The sequence below is a fragment of the Medicago truncatula genome, chromosome 8 (genome assembly GCF_003473485.1).
Source record: "Medicago truncatula cultivar Jemalong A17 chromosome 8, MtrunA17r5.0-ANR, whole genome shotgun sequence".
NCBI lineage: Eukaryota > Viridiplantae > Streptophyta > Magnoliopsida > Fabales > Fabaceae > Medicago > Medicago truncatula.
In genome coordinates, this window is record NC_053049.1 from 18,285,923 (window position 1) to 18,299,249 (window position 13,327).

Below are 13,327 nucleotides of genomic sequence, written 5' to 3' on the forward strand. Positions count from 1 at the left end.
ATTGTTCATACCAACTGATCTAAGCTCATGTGGACCATTGGAGATGCTCTAAGGAATAGATTGAGTTTTCACATAAAAAAAAAAAAAAAAAAAACCTCAATTTATCTTTAATTTTTTTTTCTCATAATTGTTTCACTCAATTTCATTTTCATTCTATCAAAATAATCAAATTTCATCTCCCTCCTTATTTTCCCCCTGATTCCACTATCGTTTCTAACATGTCATATGACTCCAATGTTTCCCCCCATCTCATTTTCACGTATTTTACATGGCTCCAACATTTCCCTCCATCTCATTTTCACCTATTTCACATGGCTCCAACATTCCCCCCATCTCATTTTCACCAAAACCCCAAATTAAAAAGAGCATAATTTCCCCCTTTTTTTTTTCTTCCCCAAATCAAAACTTAAAACTATTTTTTCTCTTCTTTCGCATACCGCCGACAATCCACTCCTTTAGCGTTTGATTCCAGTGTTCCAGTTTCCCCAATTTATTTAAGGTTTCAGATCTTGTTCATTTCTCGGTGATAGTGACGACGCGGTCGTCGTGCCAAGATAAGTACAAGGGAGATTCTATAGTTCAGATGATTTTCGATGATTCTTTGTCCATTAATGGCCGCACTTTCACCTTTGATTTCGTTGTTGATGTCGAAACTAGTCAGGTATGGTTCTCTATTCACTTCTCTGTAATGTTGTAAGTGTTGATTATAATTTTAAATTTTCAGTCTTTGACAAGCTTTTGTATGATTGCTTCTATTTTTGGTTGATTAACTTAATTTAAATATGGTTATATTATATGATTGTTTCTATAGAAGTTATTTTTTAGAAAATGAATTTTCATGGATTTAGTACTAATTTTGGAATCTACTTGTCATTTGGAGAATGAATATGAAAATAATGTATAAAACTTGTTTAATTTCTGAGTTTGTGATGCATATGATTTGGATTTGGTTACAAGAATTTAAATTTTTGAAGAAGCTTACTAGACTTTATTATTAAAGAATGTTAACATTTGAGCAGATTTTTAACTTGAGCATGTTCTTTACTTTTCAATATGGTTTAATCTCTAGTAAGGTTTGAGCATCAAGTGTAGAAAGAGTTCATTGCTTCGAAAAAATATGGGCTGGTTACTATTGCATTTTGTTAACTTTTTTCTCCTAATTTATTTATTGTTTATGGGCTTGATATATAGGGGATGAAGACGTCTTTGCTGATTGTGGTTGGAATTGTTGAGAGAATTCAGAGTCAAAAAATATTCAAGGATTTAAGTATTTAAGTGTTTACACTGACATTACTTTGTACTTCTTAGTAACTTATTGTTTCTTGAAGAGCATGGTAATGCACTGGAAGCCTACCTGTTGCCATTATTTGACCCAAATATAACTCCCAAAAATGTGGTTATAATTGCAAAATTTTGACAGGTTCTGGTTTTTTTGTGTTCGCAGGTTCTGTTTGCTGTTTTGGTGGGTGCTGCCTTCTGTTAGGGGCGGCTGCTGCTGTGTGCACCTGCTGTCAGCTGGTGTTTGCTGCTGCCAGCAGCTTCTGTGGTGCGGTTCAGCACGTGTTGGTGTGCTTGGGGGCTGGGTTTGGTGCGGTGTTATGCATAGGGGGTCATTGTTCTTGTCCGGCTGCCTTTCCGGATAGTTTTTGGGTCTTTGTATACCTTTGCATCAGTCACTTGTTTTAGGAGGCTGAGTTTTTCTTTTTGTTTGGCTCTTTTGGGTGTTTGTTTTGGTGTGGTTTGGGTCAGGTGTTCCGCCTATATACGACAACCTTGTTTGTGTTGATTTGTTTCGTTTCGCTTGCGCGGTTGGTTATTGTGCAGCTTGCACCCTTCCGTTGCTTAATAAATTTTGCAGATTCAAATAAAAAAAAGTTTGATTAATTCAAACTTTTAGAGAAATGTTACGTTGAACAACATTCGTATTAAAAAAACAAGTAGAGAATGATGTTATGAAACTCAAAAGAAAGACAATATTAATTTCATTAATTTTTTTAATTGTTTATATAAGGAAATAAATAAATACAGTAAATTGGAATAAATGTGTTGTTTTTTTTTTTTAAAAAAATTTTGAAAGACAAAAGAAGAAAAGAAATAAATATAGTGTGAAATGTAACACAATAACTCCAATGGGATGCTTAATCTGATGGTTCGAAGAATCTTATAAAATTGATCCATGGTGGAACATATTGACTAACTGGTCCATGGAATAAGCCATCTTAAATACACTAAGAAAGAAATAGGAACTGACATTTTTCCTATCATAATCTTATAGACAAATCAATCCGACAAACTTTCCCCACAGAAACATAGACAACTAGGAAGACCATTCATCCGACGACTAAAACAAAAATTTTGATTGCCGAATTTCAAGTTCGTATGTTGTTCTTAATCCTCTTTGGTCTTATTCAACTGCTGAATTATTTATATAGAAGAGAAATACTTAGTTGAACACAAACCCAAATAAAAAATTCGGACACACACAACAATGATGATAAATTTAGTCACATCACTTAATATAGTTTTTTTTTTTAAAATTTAACATTAATGTATGTGTGTACAGATCAATTTTATTTTGACTTGCTTTATATAGAAACCCAAAATTAAATGAATTAAATCATTGATTTTTTTATCATAATTCAAAACCGGTAATAGGAAATAAGTACAATAAACATCCAATAAATGAAAAATTGAATGTGCGGTGAAGTTGGTGTTGGTTATGAGTTATCCTGCCATAGGTCGAGTCATGTGATGTGAATATTTTTTATGTTTTTTTTTTAAACTCTTAAACTCATCTTCTTCGTCCGTGGTCTTTTATATGGGTTTTTTTAACCCGCGAATCGACCCGACCGGATCTCCCTTGATACACAATGAAATTCAACTATTTTTACGCGGTTTTGATCAATTCGCGTAACATTTGGGAAATAGGAAGCAAGAGATTCATATCTAGGGTTGTTGCTGAGATTAGCAATTTGTTAAATTCCTTGTATGAAATTTGTATTAATGGTAAAGAAATAATCAATTTAATTTGAGATTTTCTGAAGCTTTTAATTTCTGGGTTCATAAGATTGTGAATAGTGAATCCCTCAAAAAAAAAAAAAAGATTGTGAATTGTGAAGATGAATCCCAACACTTTTTTTTCAGGATTACACACAAAATTAATGAGTAAATGTCAATGGTTAAATAAAAATTTGAAATAAAGAAGGTAAATTAATGTTGTTGTTAATGCCCAGAATTAATAAAGAAGGTAAATTAACACTCATGATTATTATTTACTTTGCGTAAAATAAAATTTAGGGAAAAAAATATAAGCTGTTTATTTATTTAAACTTACAAATTGTATAATAGAAAAGTTTATTATGTGGGGCAAATGTGCAATAATCAAAACTATTGTGGTGTGTCTATAATAACATTAAACACAATATTAGGGGTCAATGTCAAAAACTCAATAAAACCTGGAAAACTGGTTATTGTATGTATTTTTATTTATTTTCATTTTTGTGCACCATACCAAACAATATGCACTTTGGTAGGCTAGATGGCACCAAGTGGCATTTAGCATGGAAAAGGGAAAAAGTTTCCCACCATGGGAAAGTAAATTTTGACCATTAGATTAAATAGAGAATACATTTTTATGATAGTCTCCCAACACCATATCCAACTACCCATTATCTACAACACATATTTCTTCTTGCATCCACCATATCCAACTCTGATGTTACCTCCACCACCGCAGACAGTAACTCAAAATACACATTTTGTTGGAACAAACACCACTCAATATTCTATGCAAACAAAAATAACAACTATCTCAAAATTGAATTATGTTCAATAGCGTGGAGTAACAAATTGACATCATTGTTCGTGAATCAAGTTTCCAGATTAACAAAATAAATCAAAATGGATTAAAATAATACATGAATTGAATCTGGAAAAATATTTTCAAATAAACCAAAATGGATTGATTGCTTTTACAATAAATTATATACATTTTATCTCCCTGCCTTCCATTTTATCAGCTAGTATCTGTGGTTAAGTTTGGTTTTTTCGATGTTGAAACCATGCTCCAATCTTAGAATGGTGAATTTTTGTTTCCAATGTATGTTAGATCTGTTGATTGGGAAGGAGAGAGAAGGTCCAATAACACGTGGGTGCAAGGAGGAAGATGGATTGTAAAGGATGGGTGGTTAGATATGGTGTTAAGAGACTATGTTAAAGATGTGTTCTCTACTTAATCTAATGGTCAAAATTTATTTTTCCATGGTGGGAAACACTTTCCCTTTTCCATTCTAAATGGCACCTCAGTCAGTATATGTATTGAACCGATATCAACTTTGTCAATTGGGATAACTTATTTAAATGTCCTTATTTATTTGTGGCTTATAAATTAGGTGTGTGTTCACATGGGAAAGGTTAATCCTTTCCCACCATGGGAAAGTTGGATTTAATGATTAGATTAAGTGAAGAACATATTCTTAACATGCTCTCTCAACACTAGATTTTTCTTCACACAATCTTCCAACAATTTAAAAATTTTGAAAATTAATTTTTAGAAATTAAAAAAATCAAAAAAAATATAAAAATATTAAGATAATTTTTTTCTTAAATTCTGTAATTCATTTATTGAATGTTAGAATATTTTTTTTTGAAAAATAAAATTTTGGAAACTAAGATAAGTTTTTATTTTTCTAAAAAGAATATATTTTTTAATTTAATAATAAAATAAGATATTCTGAAAAATAAAATAAAAATCCTAAAAAAAATATTTTGAAATTAAAGTTTTTTATTTTTCTAAGAAAATAAAATTCTGGAAAATAAGGTTTTTGAAATAAAATTCTGGAAAATTTAGAACAATTTTTTTTTCATTTTTTAAAAAAAAAAAATTCTAACATTCAATAAATGAATTACAGAATTTAAAAAAAAAATTATGAATTACATAATTTTCAGAATTTTTAAATTGTTGGAAGAAAAATCTAGTGTTGAGGGAGCATGTTAAGAATATGTTCTTCACTTAATCTAATCATTGAATCCAACTTTCCCATGGTGGGAAAGGATTAACCTTTCCCATGTGAAATGCCACCTATAAATTATGTTGTTAAAAAAAAAATTGGTCTTTGAGAAAGTTGTGGATGCTTCTAATATTGTGCCTCAGAGTTTGAGGCGCTAAAAGGAGTGAAAGGAGGTTTGTAGTTGACCTTTGATTACATGAATTTGAATGGAGGTTTTGATCCATGGATTCGAACTTGCTAGCGTCAAACGCTTAAACACTCTCCTTTCATCAAACGCCTTGTCATTGGACCACGTAATCTGTATTTTAATAAAAAAAATTGGCTACCGGTTGGCTTTTCACGTTTAACTTTTTAAATTTTTCATTGTTTGCTAAAAAAAAAACTTCATTCATTGTATTTCTATGGACAGAAAGTCAATAATAGTAACTTGCCTATGCTAGTTGTCAGCACCATTTCATCCACCAAAACTCAATCCTACCGCCACCTCCATCCACCATTTTCTTATAAAAAGTTTCACAGTTCAAACCACTACCACCATTTTCTTGAGATTAATTTAAAACAATCATCGTTCAACAACCGGTGAAGATCAAATATATTTATCCCTTCTTGGACTGTCAACTTTCAATCAATCTTTAGGTTCAATTACTGCCTCAATTTTTCTCTCCTATATGGTTTCGTTTTCAACTTCTTATTCTTTTTTTTTTCCCCTCTATTACTATCTTTATTTCTGGCCGTGTTTTACACGATGGCACTTAATATTGTTTCAACTTTGAAGATTATTTGTTTACACAAACAAACAAAATTGTTGTGATTAAAGTTTTACTAAAATGACATAACCCAGTCCTCTAGATGTCTTTTACCTGCGTCGTGAGCCCCAGACTTCAATCACCGACCTACGACCGTGACCGTCGTTCTGTATTTGTTGTGAGCTACCACGTCCGGCAACCTATAATCACAACTGCTCAAGCACTGTTAGTGGTGGTGGCTACCATAGACAATACCTCAGAATACAAACAGAGACAAAACGGTCGTGGTGAAGTATCCTGCTGTTTCAAATGGTGAACGGAGAGACCACAGTATAATTAATTAAATAAAATAAAAATAGGCTAACTGGTTGAACCGGTAAACAAGTAATGAGTTTAAATGAATTGGCAACATGGCATCACGATAAAGCGTGTGTCAAAAAGCGGGTGCCAAGGCATTTGTAATTAGCATTTCTCTTTGAACTTTGAGGAGCATTGTTATAGTTTAACATATAAGGTCTAAGGCGACTTTAGGAAGGTAATGGTATGGGACAAAAATGTCTAACTTATTTATTTCATCAATTGCCTCAAAAAAAAAAAACCACAATAAGAACACTAGAATGACCCAATAGGTGAAGTCTAACATGAGGTAGTGAATAGGTCCCTCATGACATGAGGGAGTGCTTTTTAATGGTGAGATTAACCCAATGAATTAGATCTGCTCCACCTCATCAAGAGAGTACATGCACATCTCCATACTCAACCCAAACATATCAACCATTTGTCTCTCTCTTCTCCTTAAGTACAATTTCTCTCTCCTCTCTATCCTCACCTCTCCTATCCTCTCTTATTTTCTTTTTGACAGAAAGCTTTCTTCTTTTCACAACCCATGGCTTCACTCCGCCCCCTTCAGTTCGCCGCCACCGTCCAAGACCATTCTGAAATCCCTTACACTGTCAAGAATCACACTCCATACTGTATAATTCTTCTTTCAATTCCTTCAAAAAAAAAATTCTTCATTCAATTTTATGTTGGGGTTTTCAAATTTAAATCAAGGGTTAATTAAGTTTTTGATCCCTATAAATATATGCAGTTTTGTTTTTAGTTCATATAAAAATAAATCACACTTTTTAGTCCTACAAAATTTTATGTTAGTGTTTTTAGTCCCTGTTAAATTAAAATTTGTTTAATTATGCTTAAACTTCTAAATTTTTGAAAGATTTTTTACATACATGTTCATAACATCGTAAGACACTCTTTTGTAAAAAAATTTAGTTTTTTAACATGTAATGAATTAAATATGAATTTTTCTAAAAACTAAATTTTCAAGATTATATTAATGAAAATTTGGACCTAATAATAAAATTTTAAGTTACTTTTTTTGCGGAGGAACTTTGTATAATATTCTAAATAAGTATGTGAAAAATATGTTACAAATTTAAAAGTTTAAGCATAATTAAGGAAATTTTAATTTTACAAGGACTAAAACTATGTGTTGGTCCCTGTTAAATTGAAATTTGTTTAATTATGCTTAAACTTTTATATTTTTAAATGATTTTCAACAGACATGTTAAGAACAATAATCTCTTTTAGAAAAAATTAGAGTTTTTTAACATTTAATGAATTAAATATAATTTTTTAAAACGCCAAAAGTTCAAGATAAAACTAACGAAAATTTGGACCTAAAAATAAAATTTTGAGCTAATTTATTGTGGCGGAACCTTTTATAATGTTTTAAACAAGTATGTAAAAAATCATTAAAAAAATTAAAATTTTAAACATAATTAAACAAATTTTAATTTAAGAGGGACTAAAAACACTAACGGAAAATTTTGTAGGGACTAAAAAGTGTGATTTATTTTTATAGGGACTAAAAACAAAACTGCAGATATTTATAGGGACCAAAAACTTAATTAACCCTTAAATCAATATATTAAAATTCTAAAGCACTCAACGTTTCAAATTCATATCAATATATTAAAATTCTAAAGCAATCAACGTCTCTGTGAAATGTCGTAATTTCCGTTTCCATTTTTTCAAGAACCTTAAAAATTTTATATGCGATTTGCAAAATAAGTATGTGCTTTCTTCATGCCTTTCAATTCCAATCAAAACTCCGTAAATATCGTTAAATTACATAGTGTACCAAGGGAGATCCGATCGGGTCTAATATCGGGTCAAAAAACCCGTTTTATAATCCACGGGCGAAAAAGATGAAATTAAAAAAAAAAGGGTGGCCAGGAGTTGAACCTGCAACGTACGAAACAATGTCCGCATTTACCACCAACTGCACCATGATTTCAATTGATACATTATGGGATGTTTATTTTATTTAATTGATGATGAAAGTTTTGAATTGTCATGAAATAATCAACGGTTAAATATGTTTTTGATCCTTATAAATATACCAACTTTTCGTTTTAAACCCTCTAAAATCTTATTTCAACTTTTAGTCTCTATAAAATTTTAAATCACTACTTTTGATCCCTATTTTTAAGTTAATTTTTGTATTTTTCTTAATGAAATTGTCCATAAATGTGTAGATTATTGTAAAAAATCTCTCCCAAAAAAATTAAGAATTTCTTTTAACAAAAAAACAAAATTAAATATGAATTTTTAACTGTAAAAAATATAAAAGAGCACACATACATGAATGATAAAGTGTGTTTCAGATTTGAGAAATTCCACTTACCACTAGGAAACCCGTTCTGAGTAAAATAACATTGGATTAAACAACTAAAACATATAGCTTTTGAAGACGAAGGTTTGGTCCTTGAACAAATATGCAGCAAAACATTCCTAATGATGTAGGTTGAAGTGTCTTATATAGCATGCTTATATCTACCAGACAAACTATCCCTTCAGAAGCCTAGTCAACTAGGAAGGACACCTCCCAGGTGACTGAAACGTATCTAACTCTAGAACCGAAGCATGTTTACTCGATTCCACCGTTGGATGTGACCTTCACGGAGTTAGAAGGAAGCAGAAACTGGAATTTTTCAGATCGGAATCTCGAAGACGTGTCTACCGGGCAAACTATCCCTTCAGAAGCCTAGTCAACTAGGAAGTCCAATTCCACGGTGACTGAAACATGTCTAACTTTGGAACCGAATCATGTTTAGTCGATCCTAGATGTTGGATGTGACCTTCACAGAGTTAGAAGGAAGCAGAAACTGGAATTTTTCAGATCGGAATCTTGAAGACGTGTCTACCGAACAAACCATCCCTTCAGAAGCCTAGTCAACTAGGAAGGACACCTCCCCGGTGACTGAAACGTGTCTAACTCTGGAAACGAAGCATGTTTAGTCGATCTCATCGTTGGATGTGACCCTCACAGAGTTAGAAGGAAGCAGATACTGGAATTTCTCAGATCGGAATCTCGGAGAAATGTCTACCGGACAAACTATCCATTTAGAAACCTAGTCAACATGAAATTACATTTGTTTGTCGACTGAAAATTACCTAAACGACAAACGACAACAAAAAAAATCGCTCCAACCGTTGGATGTGTCCTAATTAAACTTAGAATGAATTAGAAACTTGAATTTCAGTGAAGAGACAGTTTGTCGCATTGACTTATAACGAAAATTTTGATCGTCAAAATTTGAGTTCGTACTTCATCCTTAGTCCACTTAGGTCTTATTCAACGGTAGAATTTATTAAACAGAAGAGAAATTCTTAGTTGGAAACAACTTAAAATAAAAAAAATAAAAATAAATAAGAAACACATAAAAATGATAAAATTTAAAAGAGAAAACAACAGAGTCACATCACTTAATATCATTTTTCGTTAAAGTTTTATCTTTCATGTATGTATGTCCATATAAATTATATTTAGGTTTGTGTCTATGTAAGATTTACTATATATAAAAATCCATAATAAAATGAATTAAATTATTGATTGTTTGTTTACCATTCAAAACTGGAAACAACAATTAAATACTATACAAATCCAAAAATAACAAATGTTTATGTGTGGTGCCTATGGTTATGTATGTTACAAGTTGTTCAATAGGTCTTCAGTTTGAGCCATGGGTTCCTCATAATTTTTTTTTCGCCAGCTTTTTTTTTTATAAAAGTCTTCTTCTTCGCCCGTCGTCTTCAAAACGGGTCTTTTGACCCATATTACAACCCGATCGGATCTCACACGATATGGTCTCCGGTTCGAGCCATGGGTTCCCCATAATTTTTTTTTCGCCAGCTTTTTTTTTATAAAAGTCTTCTTCTTCGCCGGTTGTCTTCAAAACGGGTCTTTTGACCCATATTACAACCCGATCGGATCTCACACGATATACAATGAAATTCTAAGATTTTTTCGTAGTTTTGATCGGATTTGAAAGTCAAGGAGAAAGCACATGTTTATTTTGCAAATTCACAAGTCAATCCCAGTTATTATTTTTAAGGAACTCGCTGTCCCGCCGATACCAACCTATTATGCGTTTTACCGGCGACCGTATGAGTATGCTTGCTTCATCCATCACTTTTAACATATAAAAGAAACAAGGACAAAACTTGCAAATCCATGTTTTTTTTTCCAACGTAATACGTATGCTTGGTTCTGGGTACAAATTATTTTCTCAACAATGTCAAATTCCCACCGTAAACAACACATCATAGTTTTTGTGTGGTGTGTAAATTGTGAGGAAGAAAGAAATGTATTTTTTTTTTTTTTTAGGAACAGAATTTGGTGGCATTTCACATGGGAAAGGTTAATCCTTTCCCACCATGGGAAAGTTGGATTCAATGATTAGATTAAGTGAAGAACATATTCTTAACATGCTCTCTCAACACTAGATTTTTCTTCACACTATCTTCCAACAATTTAAAAATTCTGAAAATTAATTTTAAAAAATTAAAAAAATATAAAAAAATTCAGATAATTTTTTTTTTTAAATTCTGTAATACATTTATTGAATGTTAGAATTTTTTTTTTTTTTAAATGAAAAAAAATTTGTTCAGAATTTAATTTCAAAATATTTTTTTAGGATTTTTATTTTATTTTTCATAATATCTTATTTTATTATGAAATTAAAAAAATATATTCTTTTTAGAAAAATAAAAACTTATCTTAGTTTCTAAAATTTTAATTTTATTGAAATAATTTTTTTTTCAAAAAAAAAATTCTAACATTCAATAAATGAATTACATAATTTTAAAAAAAAATTATCTGATTTTTTTATATTTTTTTAATTTCTGTAAATTAATTTTCAGAATTTTTAAATTGTTGGAAAATAGTGTGAAGAAAAATCTAGTGTTGAGAGAGCATGCTAATAATATGTTCTTCACTTAATCTAATCATTGAATCCAACTTTTCCATGGTGGGAAATGATTAAGCTTTCCCATGTGAACACACACCACAGAATTTTGTTGTACTTGGAAGAGAATCATGTGTAGAGAGAGTGTATGATGTGTTGTGATTGAGTGTGGAGAGATGTAAGTGTTCTCTTGCTGATGTGAAGAAGATTCAATCCATTCATTTAATCCTAAGGTTAAAAAAAAGCATCTTTGCTCCCTTATGACATGAGGGACCTATTGGCTCCCTCATCCTACCCTCCACCCCAATAACAAGGTTCAATTACAAAACTTGGATAAGGTGATCGCCTTGATATAAAGGATGACAAGACACAAATCTATGATCGACATCATCACATGAAACTATCTTATCTTGATGTCAGGATTTCAAAAACACCAACGTGCTCCACCGTTCTTAGCATCAAAGAATATATCATTGTATCATCGAGACACCATACCGCATGAGTATGCATGGGTATACCACAAGTTCTAATCAAAGAAAAATAGGCATTTGAAAAAAGATTTGTGTTATTTAAACATTAAGGGAAATGTTAAGGGACACTGATTAAGAAATTATAAAAGAAAATTTTGTTTTGAAAACTGTGTAGTCTACTGTTTGAAAGTTAAAAATAAGAGTTATTTTCAATCCAAAATTTGACTTTTCTTTCTCCTTTTGATTCCTTAACCAGTGCTCCGGAGACACTGATTAACAAGGGAGTATGTGACATTATATGTACAACCATTTATTTCCTTTAAAAAAACGTATAGCTATTTATTTTGCAAAATACATGTCTTTTAGGTATGTATACAAACATCCTATGACACTATATATGTATTTTTTTTAAAAAAATACATGTAAAAAATGAAATGACATTTTTTTATTTTGAGAAAAAAGAGGGTAAATAAGAAAGATTTATTCTCTTAGCAAAAAATAAAGATTTATCCTTATATCTAATCCTAGCAAACATGCAAACCCTAATGTTAAAAAATTGGCTCAAAATTTGAAATTTCCAAAATTAAAAATTTAAACCTCACATTGGAGAATCTTAACAATTATTATACACATTGCTCAAAAATCACGTGAGCCTCTTTCTCTTCCATTCTAATGTGTAATTTCCAAGGCACCTATGTTCACCGACCTCTCTCTCCATTCACGGTCTCTTCCTCTTTCTCTATCTACACTTCCATTTCAATTTCATGCAGTGCTGAATCGGAGAACACCGTAACCAGATCTGAACCACCACAAACCAAATCCAACCGCTTCACAATGGCGGAAGCATGCGCGAAGGTGATGAGATAAAACCGCAAGTGTACGGTTCTATCGAAGTAGTAAAAAGATGAGTATCGTTCTGACAGTGAGTTATGAATTCAATTAACTTTAAATAATGATTAAATGAGAGTTTGAGATTATAAAGTTTGGATTTTTAACTGAATGAAAATAACAATAATAATAAGGTTTAAATATGTCTTTAGTCCTTGCACTTTCATCAGATTTTGGCATTGGTCCCTACACTTTTTTTTGTTTGGAATTGGTCCCTGCACTTTGTAAAAATATTGGTATTGATCCTCTATTAACTTTCTGTTAAAAAAAAACACAAAACTATTGGTATTGGTCCCTGCACTTTGTAAAAATATTGATATTGGTGCCACGTGGCGTGAAATGATTGGGCCACGTGGTACTCCGTTGGTTTTGTGTTTTTTTTATTTAACAGAAAGTTAACAGAGGAACCAATAACATTATTTTTACAAAGTGCAGGGATCAATGCCAAAATCTGATGAAAGTGCAAGGACCAATTACACATTTAAACCTAATAATAAAAAGGCGCATTGAGATTATTGATTCGTCATAATGACAAACCCTTCACAAACCAAACTATTAAACCTAGAACCTTATGTTAGACCTAACTTCTAAAGACAAGTTATACCTAACTTCTAAAGACAAGTTTCTCTTATGTTCCTCTAGCAATCAAACCTATTTCGCTGACTTAATTACTATTAGATTTTGGTTCCTCTAGCAACCAAATCTATTTCGCTGACTTGATTACTATTAGAATCCTTGAAGTTCAAAACTTATATGTCTCAAGAATTGCAAAGACTATTTCGCTGCCTTTGCAATCATTGTCTAAATTCACTTGTTTGAATATCAAAACTCCACTTTCGTTTTATGAATTGATATTTGAAATAATGGATTAACAATTATCAAACCCTCCACTTTCGTTTCCACAGTTTGTTAATGGTTAATTAATTCATGTTAAAACGATGAATTTAGATTAGAAATTAGAG

At 31.3% G+C, this 13,327-nt stretch overlaps 1 long non-coding RNA gene across 1 annotated transcript; it reads left to right on the top strand.

The window, feature by feature from the left end:
• The first annotated feature begins 250 nt into the window (after nucleotides 1-250).
• LOC25481227 (uncharacterized) lies at nucleotides 251-1,786 on the top strand. Its single transcript, XR_005643356.1, has 2 exons — nucleotides 251-661; nucleotides 1,192-1,786. It is a non-coding gene; the product is annotated as an uncharacterized lncRNA (long non-coding RNA).
• The last annotated feature ends 11,541 nt before the right edge of the window (nucleotides 1,787-13,327 follow it).